A 22,431-nucleotide genomic window follows, 5' to 3' on the forward strand; every position below is an offset into this window, starting at 1 on the left:
GGTTCAACCTCCCCCGACTCGGACATAGTCGGGGTCGAGCTCAATTCAGGTCTCGGACCTGCTCCATCAGCAATTGCCCTTTTTAGGGTTCAACCTCCCCCGACTCGGACATAGTCGGGGTCGAGCTCAATTCAGGTCTCGGACCTGCTCCATCAGCAATTGCCCTTTTCAGGGTTCAACCTCCCCCGACTCGGACATAGTCGGGGTCGAGCTCAATTCAGGTCTCGGACCTGCTCCATCAGCACTTGACCTTCTCAGGGTTCAATCTCTCCCGACTCGGACATAGGGTCGGGGTCGAAGCCATTCTCGGACACTCCATCCGACTCCTGACTACAACGGCCTCTCCCACGCCTAGCCTCTCGAGCTGACTGCCCGATCAAGACCGACCCCTCGGCCTAAGACTCATCTCGGTTAAGCGCGCCGGTCCAAAAACTGGCCTCTCGTGACCTAGGCCCTTGACTTCTAACATTCTCGCCCTCCTTACCTCGAGAAACCCGTTATGAAGTTCGCCGAATTACATGTTATTACGTTTCCTCACTCGAAGGAAACGCTACAAGTCGAGAAAGCATCCAAGAATGTTTCGATAACAAAAAGCATAGGCAACGTAGACGATCTATTTTCATTAAGATTCTGAGCAAAACTACATCATTTTCTTGGCCAAGTCGGTTACATCATTTTCCTTTTCTTATCCGACTCCGGCAGCTCGGCCCACACCTTGTTAATATCTAAGAAAGTCCAAGGAGGTGCCAGGGGGAATCACCCCCGCCTGGCACACTTGCTTCAAGGCTCCCTCAAAGCCATACTGGAGCATCTTCGCCGTCCTCTTCTGATACTGGGTGGCGTACTCCTTTGACTCCAGCCAGGCTTCTTTGGCTAGCCTTGAGCCGTTCCTCCTCGTCAATCTTGTAGGCAGCTAGCTCGCCACTGGACTCGGCCAAGAGGTTGTCAACGACCTGCTGCCCTTCCTTCAGGTCCTTGAGCTGCTCTTTTATTCGTGCCGAGTCCCCAAGCGCCTTCGCCAGTTCCTTGTCCCGCTGGGCTAGTTGGGCTCGGACTTGCTGCAGCTCCTCTTCCTTAGCCTTCACCGTCAGCTCCAACGCCTTCCGCCCTGTCTTCGGCCGAGAACATTCGGACTCGGTAGCGGTGGGCCTCCTGGAAGCTTTTTGTCGCCTCCGCACGAGCCGCAGCCGCCTCAGTGCGGGCGGTAGCCGCCTCGGCGCGGGCATCGCTGAGCTCTCGCCACTGCACTGAATCTCGAGCCATCACATTTTCAGTTTGCTGCTCCAGGAAGTGGAGGTGGCGGTAAATCTCAGGCAGGCGGTGGTGTAGCTCGAGGTGCTTGGCCCAGACCTACAATACACATCACCTGTTAATCCGTAGCTACTGCAGAAAAAGCATTATATGACTTACCCTCATCAGATTATAGCTGCCGCAGTTGAGCAAATCCAACGTCGACAACGCGGAGAAGCTGTCGGCGCCGCGCACGACTCGTATCCGATCCATGACGCCGGTGACCTCCTCCCACCGGAAAGGCGCGTCCGCTGCAATACTGGGCCTTGCTCTCAGAAGCTCCGGCCGGACCCTGGCTGAAGACGGGAGGGCAGCTGGATCTCCGCTACCCCCGATGGACCTGAAGAAGCGATGGCAGGGCAACCGTGGCGGCCGCCTCGCTAACATGGGTAGAGGTCGGCTCTTGCGGCTCGGCCGCTTCCTCTCGCAGCTCGGCCGCTTCCTCTTGCTGAGTCGGCATCGCCGTTCGCCGAGCCGATATCATTGCTTCTTGCGAGCCGGTATCGCTTTCTAGGCTCGACCGCCGCCACCTCGATGGAGCCGATGTCTGCTTCGATCATCTCAGAGACTTCCTCCTTCTGTATAGCAATCAGCTTCGCTGTCCGCCCCGGAGTTGACGGTGACTCGTCAGCCCCCGATTGGAGATTCTGTCGGGGCTTTCGGCTCGGGCTACCTAATTTCAGTTCGGAACCGACTTCGTTAATTTCTTCGGACGTTTATCTTTACTGGCTGACGGGCGCTTCGAGGTCGAGTGGGAAGACATTCGCCTCTCGGGCGCACCCGCCCCCTGAGCCTCTGTTGAAACAGGGGGTGTCAGCATCGCTTCAAACGACGCTTTGTCCCACTTCAAGTACTTATTCGTCGAGGCGGCCATCCAGAGTTCGTCTGCAAGCATAAAAGGATAAATTCAAATTAGTTCTTACATAAAATCGAATGATACTAGACTTTACCAGGGGCTCGGGCAACTCCGCTGCTATGGGGCTCAGCCGCGCCCGATACAAGAGTCCCTCCTTGCCTACCAATTGCTCGACGTCATACTTCAATCCGTTCAACAGTTCAGGACACCTCTTTGAATACCGAGTCCTCCTTATATAGGCCCCAGGGTGGCTGACTCAGGAGTTCAGCCGCCACTCGGATGGAAAGGTGAAAGGACTCGGAGGGCGAAGAAAGAAGAATTTATCCTTCCATCCCTTGTGGGAGGTTGGATAATTATCGAGAAAGTTACATCCTATTCGGGCATTGAAAAAGAAGACCCCTCCTCATTCATCTTCGGGAAAAAGAAGGAATGGAAGGTAAAGGGGTTCAAAGGAATATGGTACACCTTAAACACTAAGCAGACTCCGCAAAGAAGTCGGAAAGAGTTCGGAGCTAACTGGTTGAGGGGAATGCCAAAGTACCCGAGACCTCCTAGAAGAACTTGGGAATGGGGAACCGGAGCCTCCTTCCAGATGACCTTGGAAAAAGATCAAGTAGCCGGGAGGAGGAAGACGGGGACGATGGCGTCGCTTGGGAACCCTAATCCTATACTCTCTGGGGATGACATACCTCTGCTTGATATTGACCGAGACTCTTTGGTGAAACTCAGAGACCTTGGATTCATACCACACTTCTTCGGAACTGACGACATTCCTAAAACCTACTGCTATGGACTCCTATGAGAGGGAACAAAGAACGGGAAGAAAAGGTAAGGCCGAAGCTTACTGAGAAGGAAGGACGGTTCGTCAGAGAAGGAAAGAATGAAGGTTCCAGGATTCGCGCGATCAATGATATAGGCGCTTTGCGCCTGTGTCTCAACCCCTTTTTATTCAAACCCCGGCGAACCTCCATCGTCTGATCAAGCGGCTGCAAAGGGCAGAATTTAAATCCACCGCACGATAAGCACATTTCCCCAAGCAGATCTCCTGCCGTCATGATGTCGATTTGCCAATCCCATCGGATGTCACGCCTCATTAAATGCATTCCTTGGAAAAGACCTCCTCCATCCCTTGCACGTGCGCGCCGCCATAACATACCTTCGGCGACCAACGATCAGTCGCCACGTGTCCCTCAGAGTTCGACATCGATTCAGGAACCTAAGTGTTTACGATCCAAGCACCTCTAACCTCTATAGGACTCGGGCTCGGGTCCGATCTATATAGTTGCACTCGGACTCCCCTCAAACAGACGCTAGTGATCCACCCGTATCCGGCCCGAGCAGACGCTATGGCTCCCAGCGCAGCCTATGGCTCTGATCCTAAGGATACTCTTGAGCCTATTTTCCGTTCGGAGCGAATGTTTACTCCAAGCCAAATCTCTACTCAGAACGGCTGCCCACCTGAGTCGATCCCTTGGCCTAGCTCCTCATCGGCCGACTCCTATAAACCTACGGACATGGCCGACTCACTTGTGTGAACCTCATGACTCGGATCCGAGTCGATCGTCTCCATGGCCCAAGGGCCAAGTCTCCAAAAAAGATTCTCTCAGATGAGCGGACCAAAATATAGCAACGCGCCAACTGTTTCATTTCATTAATCTAGAAATTTGAAGATACAAAAGTCAAGCACGCAGAGCACATTAAAATTCACCCTCTCTTTCGAATTCGGGCAACTCTACCCACACTCTATTTATATCTAAAGTATCGAAGGAGAAACCGGAGGGGGAACAACCCCCCCCCCCCCCCCCCCCCCGCCTCGCCGACTTGCTTCAGTGCTCCCTCAAAGCCGCGTTGCAGCATCAGAGTCGTCTTCTGTTCGAATAGATCCATGTACTCTTCCGACTGCAGCCAGACTTCTTTAGCAGCTTGAACGCGGCTAGCTTCCTCCTCCTTATAAGCGTCCAAGTCGGCCCGGGCCCTTTCCAAGTCGGCTCATGATTGCTCCAGCTCCACCTCGAGGAGTTTTCGTCCCTTCGCCACCTCTTCCGCCTGCTTCTTCAGGGCGTCGGACTCCTCTAGTATGCGGGACAGCTCCTCCTCCTCTGAGCCAGCTGATCTCGAGCCCTTTTCAGCTGTTCTTGATCTTTGGCCCGAGTCATCTCCAAGCTCTGCTCTAGAGCCTCCACCTTATCTTGGACCCCAAGCAGCTCGGCTCGGTATTGATCTGCCTCCTCCTTGCACTTAGCCGCGCTCTCTCGCTCCCGGACCAGTTTCGGGCCTCAGACTTTCAATTCTTGTAGCTCTTTATCTATAGTGGCAAACTTGCGGTTCAAACGGAGCAGCCGACTGTGCAACTCCATGTGTTCGATCCAAAACTATTGGGGGAAGAGAAGCAAGATGATAGATGTACTTTGAGCGAGACCTGTCGAGGGAAAAGGAAGAGACTTACCCTCAAACAATGAGAGTTGGTGCGGTAGCTGAGCTCAGAGGTGGTGATTTCCTGAAACGAATCGGCGCCACGTATGGCTCGGACCCAGTTCATCATTCCCATCATCTCTTCAGAGGTGAAAGGAGCGTCCGCCGGCACAGAGGTGAACTTCATCCCTCTGAAAATTAGTTGAAGGGAAGGAGGTCTGTGCCCCTTCCGAGGAGCCCGCGGGACCCGACCCCGCAAGTCCCCTGGCCCCCGATGCCGAAGCGGCAGCCGTCGGCTCGGTCCCGAACACCCGATCACCAGGAGTCGGCGCCCTTTCCATCACCTCCATCAATGGAGATATCGGCTCGGCCTCTCCGGTCTCGGTCTCGGCTGTGATCGCCATTTGTCCTTCCTCCGGCGCCAGGCAAACCACCTCAGCCCCTGCCGATTGGGGTAGCTGTCCCGGTTCGACCGTCAGCGGCGCTGGCTCTACGCCAGTCGAAATTGGAACCGATCTATCAGCCTCGGGGGCGTCTACCTTCTTCACACATTTCGCCTTCTTTTCTCCCTTCTCCGAAGATCGGTGGTAATGCTTCTTGTGGGATTCAGAGGGCTTGGGGGGGACGCTCCCTCTCGGCTCACGCCGGTCGCACGCTTGACTCCTCTCGGGTCAGCTCCGTCGCCCGAGTAGAGACTTCGATCTCGGGCGCCGCAACCTCAGCCCTTCCTTGCTCCGGGGTCTCCACATTTGGAATCGTGGCCGGGGTCGCGGGAGTCGCGAAAGCCCCGAGGACCGCCTTGTCCCACTTCAGGTATTTGTTCATTGACACCGCCATCCAGGTGTCAGCTACATACAAACAAATGGACTCAGTTAGTTCTTACAAAAGTCCGAGTATTTCTACTTCTTATCGAGTGGCTGTGACAGTCCGACAACAATCGAGCTCAGGCCTCCTCTGTACAGCATCCCTTCCTGGCTCACGAGCTTGTTGACGTCGAATTTCAACCCCTTCAACGTCTCGGACATCGACATGACTTTAGGGTCATTCTTGTGAAGTCGCAGCATAGGAGGAGCCAGGAGTTCGCGTTGCCACTTTGCGGGGAAAGGAATCGGACTCGGGAACTGGATGAAGAAGAACTTCCTCTTCCATCCCTTGTGGGAAGTCGGATACTTGTCAAGAAAGTTCACCCCAGGCTTGGCGTTGAAGTAGAAGACACCATCTTCTTTCTTCTTCGGGTAGAAGAACAAGTGGAAGACGGAGGGACGCAGAGGGATTTGATATAAGCGAAAGACGAGGACAACTCCGCAGAGAAGTTGAAAGGAATTAGGAGCCAGTTGGTTCAGCGGAATGTGGAAGTAAGCCGACACGGCTCGGAAAAACTCCGAAACCGGGAATCGGAGACCTCCCTCAAGTTGACCTTGGAAGAAGGCTAAACAGTCTGGCGAGGGTAAACAAGGCCTCTGGTCCAGCTCGGGAACTCTAATCCTATGGTCGGCAGGTATCTCATAGGCTAACCTAGTCATAGACCTAGATTCTGGGGGAAAAGTGGACTCTATGGACTCGTACCAAGGACCGGACCCCTCTTCCGAAGCCATTTCTAATAAAGGAGGAGGAAGAAGAGGGCAGAAACTTACTTGACAGCAAAGGCGATGACAAGCGCAGAAAGATAGAGGACTAGAACGGGAGGCAGACGAACGAAGAAGAAGAAGCACAGAAAATGCGGTCATGTGGCCGCCGCGCGTTCGTTACCTCGCTCCATATATTCAACACCCTAGCCTTTCAGAATGGTCTGATCGGGCAGCGGAGAATAGGTGGGATCAATTGTCAGCCATCCGATGAGCTCGCTCTGCGAGGCAGATCCTCCGCATCATGATAGCGATTTGCACATCCCATCGGACATCACGCCCGCACGCCCTAATTTATGACTCCTCGGAAATGATTCCGCCACATCATCAAAGTACCATACCATTGGTGGCGCGGCAAACCACGCTTGTCATCGCCAAACCTGCAGGAATCACTATCTTTCTCTCTCAAGGACAAAGGTGGCTCGACCACTCGAGGCACGATCTCAGCTCCGGCTTGGTTCACGCCCACCCACGCACTGGTCTAGTCAGTCAAACTCACGTCTCTTTCGACTAGACTAGTAGGGAGGCTTGTGTTATGGGCATAAGGGAACGAATCACGGTTAGTCAAGTCCGAAAGCAACCTATCAGTTTGGCCCAGAACGTTACAGAGCCGAGCCGGATCCTCGAGTCGGGTTCAGAGCATCTCATGGCACGGATTGAACTGAATCCCCGGCTCTACGGTCCCGAGTCAAGTCTTACAAGTCAAGTCGGGGAAATCGGATCTGATGGAAAGCCCCTGCCGCGGCTTCAAGTCCTCTCCCTAAGGCTCTCCACTCTCGAGTCAACCGATCCAACTCCCCACCCTCATTCGAAGTCGGATTAAATCTCATCCTCTCAAACACTCACCGAATCCCTCCAGTCGGCGCGGGAACCTAGCCGGACCCATAAGGAAGCAGGCTCCTTCAGGACGACGCGGCTTCAAGTGGACATCTTCTCCCGAAATGGTTCGGATCCCGAACCGAATTGACCCATTCGGACGTAGGACATGCCAATCTCCCGATTCTGTCCTGGCTCAATACAGACTTATCTTTCTTTCCCAAAGACCACTCCTCATCATGTAGTTGTGAATGTCCTCCTGCCACTTCTACAACTCATCATGACGATGCACATGTGTGACATGACCCCCTCTTTAATATAAGTCAGCGATGGGACGTATGCGCTGACTATATCCTGCCCTCTGACACGTTCATAACGGTGATTGGACTTCAGTCATATCTGTGACATGACATAACATCCTCGATTTATATAAAAGGTTAATTCTGTACTGAAGGAGGTATGCAATCTCATAAACTCACCTCTTTTCGCTCTCCCTTCTCCTATCCTCTCCATCAATTAACTTAAGCATCGGAGTGGTCGCGTCGGGGCAACTCTTGGCCTTCCTACTCACGTTTCTTGTGCTCACAGGATCCAGAAGCTCCTCACCTTTGTCTCCGCCCAAGCTCGCTCAAGTGAGGTGCTAAAGAGGCTGCACACCCAGAAACGAATCTCAACAGAAACATCAATAAAGAAGAGATCAAGGATTTCATGTTGACCTGTGTCGCCTAATATGGATGGTTTTTATTGTGTCGCCCAATATGAGAGGTTTTTACTATTTTAGAATGGGCGGACAACGATATCCCATCTGCACATTTGTGTTGACGACAACACATGTTGATAGGATTCCTTTTGTTGATCACGTGGGAATCGTATATCAGCTATTAATTTTTTGCATACTTAGTATTGACACTGAATGCCACATAAGGAATTAAGTCAATTCCTTCTGTTGATCATAAAAGAGAGGATTGAAAGTTATAAAATGCTTGAAAACTTATTAGGAAGTGACATCAAACGTGGATCGGTGAGAGACAATAGTAGTGGTGAGTGGTAGCACCTCTAGCTTTGGATTAGCAATGTGCACAAGTAAGGTTTATTATCGGAGTGGGAGATGAGGTCGGAGGAGAGAGTGTTGGTCGAAGTCTTAGAGGAGACAATCATCAATGATCACCGACCGGCCAAATCACGAGACAACAAAAAGAATTGAGAGAACAAGAGGAGAGAAAAGTGGGAATTCGTTTTTAATTTAATATAAGGGTTTTGATTAAAATTGTTATTTTAAAAAATAATGTATTTCAATGTTATAAACTCTAGTAGTGCTATAATTAGGGATTGAAATCTCGAACTGTTTTGTTTGAAACTGAAGAAATTTTTCATTCTGCTAGTAGACCGACATCGGCACAGTATTCTGATCGAGATAAAGCGTTAGCCAGGTTCAATGACACTTCTGAAGGTGTCATGCGGGTCGACGACTCCTCCTAGCTCATATAAGATTTTTTTTATTTTTCTCTTTTATAAATATTAAAAAATTAAAGAATAAGAGAGAGTAATAATAGAAAAAAGTAAATTTTTCTAGAAAAGTATCTCCTTAACCCCTTAACCCTCTTAAAAGTATCTTTTTCGAGGTCGTTAATATCACATTTGAGCTCTTAGAATGAAGTAGAGAATGCAAGTTTAGAGCATATGATTATTTATGTTCGACGTTACTTTGCTCCCCCATTTATATTTGCAATTTGCATGACTTCAATCGACTCAATTGTCCACTGGTCGATAGAAATGTCAATTTCGAAAGCTTATTTGTCATGAACTTCTTAAAGTCCATCCTGTCAACTCAGATCATCATCAATCAACTCTAAATGACATCAATAGACTCAACTAGATAATCACTCACTTTTTTCGTCCAACTATTTGGTCTTCAATTGACTCAAATCTTTAGCAATTAATGTTAGTCTCTGTCAGTTTACCTATCTAAATAGTTTGTGGCCCTTTCTCTTGATGACTTTGTCTTTAGTCATGACTTATGATTAGCCAATGATGACTCAGCTTCAGTCGGCTCCATTCATCATAATTAACTCAAATCATGTTACCACAAACCTTATCCGGTTAAGAATAAGTCTTGAGTTGACTTTGACCATTTTGGTCAACCCAACTCAATTAGACAACTTCAGTTGACTAAGGTAGCTTTAGTTGAATTAATTACATGTTAGAACAAAATGTTTCTATTTGTGAGTAGACAATCTATGATCGGCCATCTAGTTGACTAAAGCAACCTTTAGTTGATTGAATGTACTTGACTTCAATTCGAGCTCATTAATCAAATTCTAATTGAAAATGTTGGTCAAGTATAGGCCTAAGTAGAAAAAATTGACCAAAAATCCAGGATAACACTCTCATAGTCACTCATCTTACATGTTCACCTTGTTGATGTTGACAATGCTCATCCTTGAGTTCTTCTCGACAAGCCTCTAGTCCTTCAGAGTTCCCAAGCTTGACTTGCTTTTGGGTCTTGCTCAATCTTGATCTTTGAGCCATCCAATTAGCATTCTCTTGACATGTACATTGGTACTGGCCGTAAGTATACAGTCGTCGTCAAGTAATAAAAGATATCGAACTACAAGGATTGTAAAATTTATCACTAGACTAGAACAAAAAGAGTTTACGAATGCTTTTGTTTAGGCATGGGAGAGAGAGAAGGAGAACTAGAGTGCCTAAACTTTGATCGAACAGATATTAATTAGATCGGTGTGTGAAACGATCCTAGGATTTTGAATTCCTTGGGATTATGGTTGATGTATCATGGATGCTTTACCATTCCTTAATATTTATATCGATGCAGGGATTCTAACCAAGCTACCAAATTGACCTCGTCAAATTTCATTGGAATTCAATCATTATCCGCTAATGCTATGACTACTAGTTGGAGATGATACTTCTTACTCTCTGTCACAGAGTAACCCTATTAAGGATTTCTTTATAGTAATTATTAGTTGTTAGCTATCCCTCATAAGAGATTATTACAATTTAAGGATCTCCTCGAAAAGTCCGGTTCTAAGGTTTACCTTCTGTCACAAGGCACCTGGTCATACGATCCTACGATTTCCTATAAATCATAATTCACTCCCATTCACATGAATTTAAGTCCTCATAAACATATCACCAAATACACACATGACATAATTCATATAACAAAGCATAAACATATCATAGAGAATGACAAAGACCGCATCCATTAAATATAAATCATCCAATATATCTCAATTCATCCTACGTCCTAAAATTTAGGGGATTTACTTCATGACGAAGGGAATACCCTCGAAGAAGAATAGGAATAGATTTTTAGCCCTCAATCCAAAAGAGAAAAGGAAAAAGACTTATCTATGTGCTTGGATCTTCTTCGAATCGTAATCTCCTCGTCGATGGTGGATGAAAATAGCGGAGTAGCCCTGAAAGAAAGGATGAGACGCTGAAATCTGCTCCGAATCGTGGCTACGGCGTGCTCCATTCACCTCTGTCGGCCCCCCCCCCCCCTTTGTAGGGTTTCAAAAGGGTGTATTTATAGCCCCGCGCCCGATACGGCCGTGCCTCAAGGCACGGCCTGGAACTTTGGCTCAAGTCTTTCGTGGGCACGGTCGTGCCTTGTAGGCACGACCCCTGGTTGATCTCATGTTGTAGGAAGGGTATGGTCGTGCATTGTAGGCACGACTTGGAGCAACTGATACTCGGTAAGTTCGGCACAACTTTATCTGATGAGCACAACTGCTGCTGATGGAACTGCAGGAAACACGACCATGGCTTGGAAGGGCACGATCATGACTTGGCTGGCCTGGGTGTTGTCACACGGCTATGCCTTGGGGCATAACCTTGTCTTGATAGTATTCCACATCAACATGGGTATAATAAACATTCTTGTCAATTTCCACTATCACTGTCTTTAATTGTATTTAAGTTGTCAAATTTTTTCTTTGAATTTACCAAGATAAACATTTATGCAATGAGCAACAATATTAATAACATTCAAGAACCCAATTTCCATTCCAGTTTCTATTTGGTATTGAGGCCATTTTGCCATGCTACTATTTCATCTCTACTTTTTGGTTCAACTTTTCTATTGACAATGAAGGTTTTAGAAAATATATGTGCAGGTGCTTGATCCACTACATATCACATATGCAGTCAATGTTAAATTAAATGTATTTATATCGACAAAAGACTAACTTATATACAAGAAAGTATATTAATTAATACATTCAATTCATACTTCCATATAAAAAAACATATATGCTAATCATAGGATGCAAACATATGAAATGTAGCAATCATTATTAATAAAAAAAATATAGAATAAGATGATGATAAATATAAAATGATACGTCTAAATTTTTGACTTGTAATAATGTTTTTAGGGGAAATTTATTAGTGCTAAGCTAGTAAATAGGGCAGCTTAGCTTAGGGTTTAAGTAAATTTGGTTCAGTGTAAAAATATTCAAATGAACCAAGTAGGAATTGTTGTTATTTTTTTATAAAATTTTTTCAACAGCATATGGTTGCATATGTCGCCAATGGGTACCCTTTGAAATTTACCTAGGCTTTGACAACACAAGATGTGAGAGAGCTGAGAGGAAATGGGAAAATGCATGTTTGTGAATGATTTAGAGATTGCATTGCACGACTTCGTAAACAAAGATGACAAATTGGCCTTTTACTCATGCTTGCAGAATAATCTCGCGGAAACAAGGGTAAGAAATCTCTCTATAATTTTCTGAACAGAGAATTTCCATTTCTCTAGCCTTTGACTGCTGAAACTTTGATTAGCATGTTCAACATTTTAATTTAATAATCTGTCTTATACCACAGAACAAGCTGATTTCTGAAGCTGATAAATCAAAAGTTGATGACGGCGACTTGATAGTCAAAGTGGGAATGTGAATGCAGGCATGTCTTTACTGACATGTTTTTCGTTTTATCAGATGTTTGATCATCGATACAATAGATGTGACTGCCTAGTGAACATGCATCTTCGCTACAGGAACGAGTGAAAGAGAGGTCACTTCGTCACAAGGACAAAATGACAATGACAACAGACTCACAAAACTTTCAGGTTGAATGACAGGAAAAATTCAAAGTGGCAAAAAATGTTTCTTATGAATTAACTTTTATTGAAGATGCATCTAGGATACTGGAAGGAAAAATGCAACTATTCCTTGTAGTGCTAATTCTTTTAGCGATGAAGAGGAGACAAGGCAGATTCTCTCCGTTTCAAGGTCTCCTTCCCAAGGAAGAAGTGGGGCTACAAGGAGAGGAAGGGGAAAGGGTTCTAGTAGCCTAAAGCAGATGACTCTAGATGCAACTATGAAAATCCGCAATTCTGAGAGGTGATATTTTTAAATTACGATGTTGTAACATATATGGTTGGGAAACTGTTTGTTATAAGTTAGATCTTGAGTGCTACTATTTGGCTTCAGTAATTTTTCTGCTGTGGCTGTATAATACTCAAGATCCTACATTCAGTTCACTCAGGTTAGGGTTGTTGTCAGGGAAAAACAAAGGGTAATGTGAGGGTAACATGCTGCTTTATAGTACTTGTTAATATGTTACTAGGTGTATGCATGCATCATACATAACCCATTATTTCTGAGCAATTGACTACTTTGATATGCAAGGCAAGCATGTCACATTGTCTGTGGCAATGCTGTATGAGCTATTTGGTGCATAGTTGGGCAATTCATCAACTGACAAATTTAGGTTGTTTTCTTGTGCTTATTGTCTTTCCTCTAATTCTGTTCTTAAACATCAGCTTCAATCGCCACGTCTGTGGCAGTGGATGAAGGAATAGACTCCACTTCAAGTGAGGAAACGGAAAGATATGAAATGAATGAAATTGCAGAGAGTTCTGTAAGTTCTTCCTTCTCCATTCTCACTCAGAACAAATATCCAACATAAAGATCAATGTATGCTGTTAACTGTGATTTTATTCTTTTCTTTGCTTGTTTGAAGGAGCCTGAAGAAACCAATAAAGCTAAAGGTCGGAAAAGAGCAGCTCCTAGGGGAAGGGGTAGAGGTTCGACATCATCTTCAAAGAGAGGGCGGAAATCACCAGATAGTAGTGAGCCTAATGGATCACCAGCATAAGTTGGTAGATTCATGTTCTCGCCTAAACTTGCAAAATCACATTTACAAGGTTAATGCTTACTGCTCATGTTTCAGGCAGCCAGGAACTACGGCGCTGTCAGGAAGAGACCTTGAAATGGTTGTTATTTGTAGCTGTGAAGATGCGTACTCGAGAATTGCTACATGCCACACCATGTGAACAATCATCAGCAAATTCCTTTTATACTATATTTTTTTCCTGGCCTAGTTTTGCTTATCAGATTGGAAGATCAGTAGGAAATTGTGTTTTATGCTCCAATATCATTGTCTGAGACCTGAGTTGGCGTGGTTCGCCATAGTTTTAAATTCTTGTTTTTGGATTCTAAATTGAAATTGATAGGTTTGATGTGAAACTTTAGAAGTCTTTGGAAAGGAGAGGTAATGAAAAGGAAATAAAAGCTTTATTAATTCTTTTCATCCTGCATTAATTGTCCCATTCCTGGTCAACGACTTCAGTCGATTTAGGTAGGTAATTGACTCAAGATTAATTTAGGCCTTGGTTGAAAGGATACGGTGCAATAAGAAAGTTTTTTCTACCAACAAAGTAGTGCATCCGATGAGTATTTTAAAATTGAAGTAGAAAAAAATATAGAGACGGGGTCGGATTCGGGCATACCGCATATTAATTGCGTCCGCAGTGGGTTACTATGGCAACATCCCACGTGTTCGGCTCTGCTCCTCCCTCTTTCCAACCAATCCATACAACTCCTCATACCCGGCCCCACCATCCATCCCCCATAAACCAACACACAAAACTGAGCTACCCACTACCAAACCCAACTCCTCCCCCTTCCCCGCTCCCCCGTGGGCTCCTCCCCTCCCCTCCCCTCGCTCTCGTCTCCACCACCCTCCAATTATTCTCCCCGTTCCTTCTCAGATCTCCGGCCTCGTCCTCCTGTTTTTCCCTACCAGCGTAATTATGCGTCTCTTGTTGTTCTTGTGGCTGCTCGCTCTCGCCTGGCCGGCGGCGGCGACGGAAGCCAGCAGCGCCTACGAGGCGCTGCGCTCCCACGGGCTGCCCATCGGGCTCCTGCCCAAGGGCGTGCGGGACTTCGCCATGGACGACGAAGGCCGCTTTGAGGCGCGTCTGGATACTCCGTGCATCGCCAACTTCGAGAGCGAGATGCGGTACAACGCTAGCGTCGCCGGCACCATCTCCGCCGGACAGATCGCGGGCCTCACCGGCGTTGCCGCTCAGGACCTCTTCCTCTGGTTCCCTGTCCTCGCCATCCGCCTCGACAACCAGACCTCCGGCATCATCCACTTCGACGTCGGCGTCGTCGACAAGCGCTTCCCCCTCTCTCTTCGAGTCCCCTCCCGACTGCTCCCCTGACTCCTCGCAGGTCATCCGTCTTTCTTCCCCTCTTCCCCGCTATAAAAATCCAATTTTGTCATTTCCTCTAACGCCTACGCTTCGTGCTTCTCCGCAGAGCCAACCGGGCGAGCTACGTTACCAACTCGAAGACCAAGACACCTCCATTTGAAACCATCGCAGTCGGCGCTCGTCAGTAATGGTTCTACGTAGCTTGGCTTTGGCTTGCTTATATATGTCTGCTTTGTTTATAGCAAACCCATCCCCCTCTGTTCCAGCTCCAATTCAAGCTTAAAAGACTGATGAATTCTCTTTTCTCCATAGAAGAATGATGGCGATGAGGGACTCGCCTAATGTGCAAACACAATTCGCTGAAGAACGGATTGGAGAGCATCCGTTGTTTATATGAGATTCCCGAGTGTTCCTTTTTCCAACCAATGGATTATACTACCGATGTTTATACCAGTTGCTACTCTGTAATCGTGATCGTAACTATCGAATTAGTTGGTATGCAGTGGATAGCCTGGGGCTTGATCCACACCAAATATCTTTCCCATAGCTTCTTGTTTTTGTGAGGGGTGAATGAATTGAATCGTTCTGTATATGCCGGAATCATCTGTCTGTATGTAGTCAAAACCTAGCAAACTATTGGATCTGGAAAAATATATATTCTATTGATTGCCAGAACGACACTCTTCTCTTTCATTTTCTCTTCTATACAATGTGTTGTAGACTACTTGTTCTAATTCGACAATGACAGAATATAGTATGTGTGCTTGTTCTACTCTAATTGTGTCTTGCAACTAGAGATGTGAAGATAACAAGATTCATGCAGTATGGAAGCAGGTTTCAGCTCATCAATGCTCTGGCGATTGAAGTTCATTTAGTTTCCTCCCCAGATTTGTGTTAATATAAATTGATTTCCTGTGCAGATAGAAAACTAAGATGCACTACTTCAGAGAGAATGTTGAACGAAGAAGTTATTGATGTATCTGCAAAACAGAAAGTGTCATTGTTCGGAGAATGCTCTTGTGAATTTGTCTAACAGTAGGCATGTGAATCTTGTTGTCTTCAGTGCTTGTGGTACGCAGTGTTTTGTGATGGTAATCTGAAGGCAATTCTAGCAGCGCAAGTCACAGTATCAGATGAGATCTACAAACTGTCTATCATCTTACAATCCATTCCAGTGCACAGGCAATTCAGGCTAGTAATCTGTAGCATCCTGGAAGTGAAGTACATTTTGTTTTTCTGATTTGGATAAATCCTGAGCACTGTTTGCCAATGCTGAACAACAAACAAGGCCTCTTCTAATGCGCACTAAATTTCAGCTTCTCTCAAATATTAGTGGATTTCAGTTATCAGAGTTCATAGCATCTAGCATTCCAAATTACAGTACTACTGGAAGATAATCAAAAGAGACCCAAACAATGTGTGTAGCTTTCAGATGTGGACTCCAATTCCAATTATCTTTGAACTCTCATGAAACACAGGAAAGAGAGTAACTTCTGCAGCAACAACTTGTGCAAGCAATCAGTGATGGCAGTTTTTGAGTTGTTTTATTTGAGATTAGGAAGTTGGGACAGAGCTAGTGAATGTCATGTCATATCTGCATGTGATATCAGCTTTAGTGTTTCTCAACTGTAGAATCAGGAAGTCACATGTGAGAATAGACCCCTGTGCTTCATGTTTCGTACATCTTAAAGCTTGAAGTTGAACACACCAAATAGTGAAATGGTTCAGCAACAGTTATGAAAAAGCTTGAAGCACGACTGTCATCTTAACTTGAACAACATAAGGAGTGGTGCAATGGTTTTAGTTTCTGGTATTTGACAATTAACTGCTTCCATTCTTTGGATGGTGCTTGCCCACATTTAATGTTTCCTTGTGTCCACGAAGTGCATTCATCTGAATACTTATCTTGGACTGACATTGTGCTCTGACGTCTGTGGAGAACATGATGCTGCCATTGAGAAGAACCTAAAAGACAGCTGCTCCATGTGGAGTGATAGAGCCAGGAAAGTGGAATCTCTGGAATATGCACTCAATTTCAGACTATAATCCAAAAAGCAACTTGTTTCCAGTCAATTCATATTCTGCATTGGTTAGATATTGTTCCCAACTTTACAAGGGACCAATGCCACTAGTCCTTCACGTTCTAGTAGGGGGGGACCTGCTACAAAGCGTTTGAAACAGGTCAGTTGAAAGGAAATTGGTTCGAAAAGCATGAACAAGCATGATGCTTTAGAATGAATGTTGAGGAATTTAAAGGTAATGGTTTGTTGTTCAGAAAGCAAGTGTAGCATTGATGAAATCAACCAGCATAAATGAAGGCACCTCCAGTCTTGTCAATGTGAAGAAATTAATCTTTCAAGCTGGAATATTTGTGCGATTCTGGACAGGGACGGATCCAGAAATTAGAGTTAGGGAGAGCTTGACTTAACATAATGAATTATATATTATTATCTATATAATAATAATAATAATAATAATAATAATAAGTCATTTATACTATACCATTCAATAAAGTTGTGCCCTACGAGATTTTGAAACATAAAATTCATCTATAATAAAATCTACATCTATATCCTTAGTTAAATCTCGTTCAATATAAAGTGTCAAGCAATCTTCAAGAAAATCATCCTCCATTTTATTGCGAAGTGACGTCTTCACATGCTTCATTGCTGAAAAGGCTCGCTTAATAGTGGCAGTAGAAACAGATAATATCAATACAAGATGAATCAATCTAGTCAACATAATATAAACCTTTGATTGCCCACTCTCAATCAATTGCTGACACAATTCAACAAGTGTAGAAACCTTCAAATTCTTCATCACGTCAAGTTTATAATGAACCAATTCATACTCTAAAGTAACAATGTCTTGCTCTGTGAAATCTTCAGGATAAAATTTTGTTGCAAGCTTGCAAATATCATCACTGTTAAATAAGTCAAATGAATTTTTCGGATCTAAAGTTGTACTAAGAGAAAGAAGTTTCACTGATGACTCATTGAACCGAGTATTTAACTCAGTCAAGATGAAATCTATTGCTGCATTAAAAGCATCAAAATGATAATGATGCTCAACTGTAATTTGCTGACGGTAACAACCGATCTTATATGGACAATTAAGGTTGGACACATCAATTTTATTTTTTGAACAAAAAACTTTTACTTCATTATGAAATTCTTCCCACCCACGTTCTTCTTGAGATTGAACATGCATCACATTATCAATATGTTGTGAGGGCTTCATCACATTATTAATATTTTTTTAAAACTATTATTTTATACAACAATTATTTGAACATCGTTTAATAAAAGTCATTAGATATATGATTATAATGTCAAGTTTTATTGACATTTAGAAGCATTGATATAACTTAATTGGCACACAGATCTAGGTGGACATTATATAATTCCTCACCAATAATCTAGATTATTTATTTATGTATTTATTTATCCATCCACATCAGACATATCGGTATGATGGAATTAAGATATCTCATCTTCCTGAAGAAAATCAGCAGTTCAGCAAGTGGGGATGGCGATGCCCCAGGTGGTGAGCGTCTTCTTGTCGTTGCTGGAGTTGACGTATTGCTTCAAGTTGGGGGGTTCTTACTCTACTTGCAAAAGCACGACCTCTGTTCCTTTAGCTTGGCATAGCACGACGGCGTCGGTTGCACCCCCGACAGAACCGCCGCTAAGCACGGGCTCAAATCTAGAGGGTTGCACGTTGCCGACAGAAACAGGACTAGGCTACAGCCCAGTACAGCCCCTGAAAAGATCCGCCTCTGAATCCAAGAGCTTACAACCTCCTCTGGTACGTTGGCTTCAAACATGGAGAAGCATCTTTTAGCTCTTGCATCTTATAATATTCATTTTGGGTCTGTCCTTATGTTTTAGCTCTGGCTTAGTGTTTAACAATTAATCAATCAAATCCTTTTTCGTCACACTCTGATCAGTGAAGGATTTAAATGAAACACGTGTTTCATCAGTGATTTTAAGTAACTCTCCTTTAAATTTTAAGTCGTGAAGTTGAAGTCTGAAAAAAATCAGATCTCAGAATTCTTGAAATGCAGGAAGTCATCTGCAGGAATTTCATTTCTGAAACTAAAGTTACAACAACAACTAGAATTCAAAGTTCTTATCAATCCAATGCTAACTGGTTCTCTTTTCCTTCCATGAAATTCAGAATCAGAATTCTGAAACTAGCATTTAAAAAAGCTGATTTCTGAAACTGAAGTCAGGAAACTAAAAACCTGTAACTATTGGAGTATTGCAATTAGGTAAAGGCTGCAAAAGGAAGAAAAGAAACCAGCTGGGAAGATTTTTGCAATTGATATATTAGTTCGATATGCTATGTGCCAAACTCAAGCTGCAAATTCCTAATCAGTAAGTTTACAGAGTTATTTGGTGTTCTCTCAAGTCTACCATGGATCAAGGCATGCAACCAAAGATAGAAAGTCTGAAAATTGTTCAGCGCACTTCAATGCTAATGCAGTGAATTGGTATATTCTGTAAGAGGTTTATATGGAATAGAATCCAAGTGATGTATGCTGGAATTGGGAGGTAGTTGCTGAATGCTTTACAGCTGCAGAACAGAAAGAAGGAAAAAAATTGCAATTCTGATTGATGATAACCTCAAAAGAATGTTCTCTTCTCAAATGTCATTTGATGTTCTATCCTTTCAAATTTCCCTGTGATTAAACACGTGTCAAACCCAGGAATCTGATTTCTGAAACTTTCAGAATCCTGGAATTAATTTCTGAAATGATTACAAAGCAGAAATCTGTTTCAGCAGGCTATTTGGTTGTTCAAATCTTGTTGGTTCTTCACCTATGCAAAATGAATGAATTCTTTAGCTATCAAGAAGAGGAGAGAACTGGTTGGACACTGGAAATTCAAACTGTGGAAACCAGAATCTGGAATCATATTTATTTCTGAATTCTGGACATGAAACAAAGGTTTGAATATGATTCTGGTTGGAATTTGAACTCTGGATAATGCTGATCAAAGGCAACTTTAGAAATTGGCACAAGAATTGAATTCCACTCCAATAGAAACAATTCAAGGTTGAGTTACAATTCAGACTCAATTTTAATTCTGAAAATCTTGAGGTGGGGTTTTGAAAACCTGAAGTAGAAAAGTATGGTCAGAAAAAGGAACAAAGGAATTATGACCAAGGGTTACAAACTTGGAATGGGAATTAATTGGAGAATGATACCATCTTGGAAACTTCATAACTGATGCTGAAAGATCTGTAAAGGTGATTTCTGATCAACAACAGTCTGAAGTCAACCTTTTATTTCAGTGCTAAAGGAGAGTCCTTATTGAGCTGAGCTTTTAATAATTCAAGCTGAATCTCAATTCATAAATTTGAATTTTGAAATCAGGATTTTAGAACTGATTCTTAAAACAATTGGAATGCAGGAAATTAGATCTGGTATCTTTTTTCAACCGGCTATTGACTTACTCTAGTCTTGTGTGGTTCTTCATCAAGTGTATTAAGTTCAGAATCAACCAAATCTGAAATTATAAGGGAGCTGAATACAGCAGCCAAAGAATTCAGAAATCCTATTTGGTGTCAATTTATTATGTCAGCCATGGCCATTATTGTTTTAGATTTGCGTCTTGATCATTTCGGTACCAAATGATACTTCTTTTTGAGCTGAAATCTTTAGAATCTGAGTTGGCATAACTTTGGAATCTCAATTCTGTGAGGTTAAATTCTGGATTTCAAGAAGATTGAATCAGAATTCAGTAAGCTTAAATCAGAATTGACTTGTGATAGTTGATGTTGCAGCAAATTTGGTATTCTGAAATCAGATCCCTGGACAGAGCTTCACATTTAAAAGGTAGAAAAGTTTCAGATATTCCTTTTCTGGAATTATGTGGCAAACTCAAAAGAGTTTCGGTCAGGGATTGAATCTGAGAGCTGCAGATTCTGCAAGTGGTTATCAATAATACAATTTTCTGATCAGTAAAAACTCTGAAGTGGAACATTCAACCTCCAATGGGATTAGCAAGGAAACTTTCAGCTTTATGTCTGGATTTGAACCATCAAGACTTGAACCATAGAGTACTGTGAATGCTGAATTTCTGCACGATGAGTTGGAAATTGTTGAAATTCTGAAAAATAGATAGAGTCCTTGCTGTTAAGCATCAAAAAATAAAATTTGCTGATGGTAAAAAATTGCTCAATCAATGTTGCTGTATTTTCAGAAATGGTTTATGAAACTCAGTCCAAGAAAATTTAATTTGCTTCTGGAAACCAGTTTAACTGCAGAGCAGGAAACAGAAAAAAAATAGAAACTGTTAGTGCCAATTTCATATGGCGTCTCTGGACAACAGCAATGAAGACCTAATCTCTTAATGTTTTAGTGCTTAATGAGATCCCTTGTGAAGCTGAATTCTTCATGAGTCTAGCCAAGATTACTTTAGATTTTGAGTTTTGAAATTTAAGTCTGAAAAAAGGGTTGGGATTCAGGAATCAGTTCAGTTCTGAAATTTTGTGATAGGAATTCTGATGCTGTCTTTTGGAATTCTGAGATGTATCATTTGGTTTTCTCTTCTCTTCCAATGTCTCTCCTGATTCAAACCCCTTAACTTCTTGGAATCTGAATGTAGATTCGAATGCATAAATTATCAAACAAATCGAATGCATAAATTATCGAACAAAATATAATTTTATACACTTACAGTGATTCTTTGTCGAACTTGTTCTTTATGCTCATCATCTAAAGAACTATTACAACAAACGAACAACCCTTCCATTTCCACAAACTAAAACCCTTTCGGCGATGAATGTTCCTCCTCCGGTGAGATTTCTGCAAGACACGTAGCCTCTAAAAGTTTCTACAGCGTTTCCTCACGGTCTTCCCTCCTCCACTTGGACGCGATGATGCAATGGGGCCTTTAAGGGCAAAAAATGCAAACCCCACATTTGCTCAACGTGCAGACATGAGCGGTTATCACGTCTGCACATTGTGCAGATGTGATTCCAACATTGTCCTCTCGTCCAAGTTAAGTCACAAATAGGGATGTAATCGAACTGAGTCGAGCCAAACAGTAAGAGGCTCAAGCTTAGCTCGTTTGATTTTTCTCTAAGCTCGAGCTCGTCTCGAATTCGATTCGAGCTTTAATGCTTAAGCTCGAGCTCAATTCGTAACAGAATTAAATAGTTCGTGAACGGCTCGAGCTCGATTAGAAAACAACTTTTTTTTAGTTAGCACAAAATATCCGGTTCTTAGAATCAACTAATCTGTGGATGGCCGAACTAGCCCTACGGAAGATTCCCACCAGTCATCAAGGTCAATCTGGAAGTGCTCGCAGCGGACTGCCCAATAATCTGGCTTTTTAGGCCCAACCTATCAAAATTCATCCTACAGTGCGCCGCAACTGGGACTCAAATTTTAGATATCTGAGAAACTGCGTAGGCGTCCTGCCGTTGCACCGTAGCCCGAGGAACTATCCTAAGAAGACTTTGTCTCTTAACAAGGTGAAGATGATCTTGCTCTTTAAAAATTTGATTAATAATTTTATAACAAAGAAAGACGAGAATTGAGATAAATGCTTGGTTGCTAGAGGTAGGCCTACTGTTGTCAATTTGAGTTGGGTTCATCCAATTGACCTGCATTGGCCAAACAATTTAAATGAGTTGGGTTAAAATTTTATGAATCCATTTAAAAACGGGCCTAAATAGACCAGCTCGCGCAGGTTGCAAGTTCATGCGGGCCAGCTTTTGTTGGGCTCAGGTTGCCCCATAGGTTGAGAAGAAATTTTTTTTCAAACTCAAAACTTAAGTAGAAAACTCAATAAGCTCATGGGCTCGTCTAATTCGCAAGTCAAATTTAAAAATTTTAAGCTTTTCTATATATTTTTTTATTTTTTGATGAGCTCGTGGGTTGGCTCGTATAACTCGCAACCCATCTTAGGTTGGACTATATTAGAGATTTTTTCAATCCACCAGGATAGTGG

The 22,431-nt window shown here is 43.6% G+C and overlaps 1 pseudogene; it reads left to right on the plus strand.

The window, feature by feature from the left end:
- The first annotated feature begins 13,943 nt into the window (after nucleotides 1-13,943).
- Nucleotides 13,944-15,160, plus strand: LOC141822253 (uncharacterized; annotated as a pseudogene).
- The last annotated feature ends 7,271 nt before the right edge of the window (nucleotides 15,161-22,431 follow it).

The sequence above is a fragment of the Curcuma longa genome, chromosome 2 (assembly GCF_044706935.1).
Source record: "Curcuma longa cultivar G26 ecotype Majalengka, Jawa Barat chromosome 2, ITB_CL_G26_1.1, whole genome shotgun sequence".
Classification (NCBI taxonomy): Eukaryota; Viridiplantae; Streptophyta; class Magnoliopsida; order Zingiberales; family Zingiberaceae; genus Curcuma; species Curcuma longa.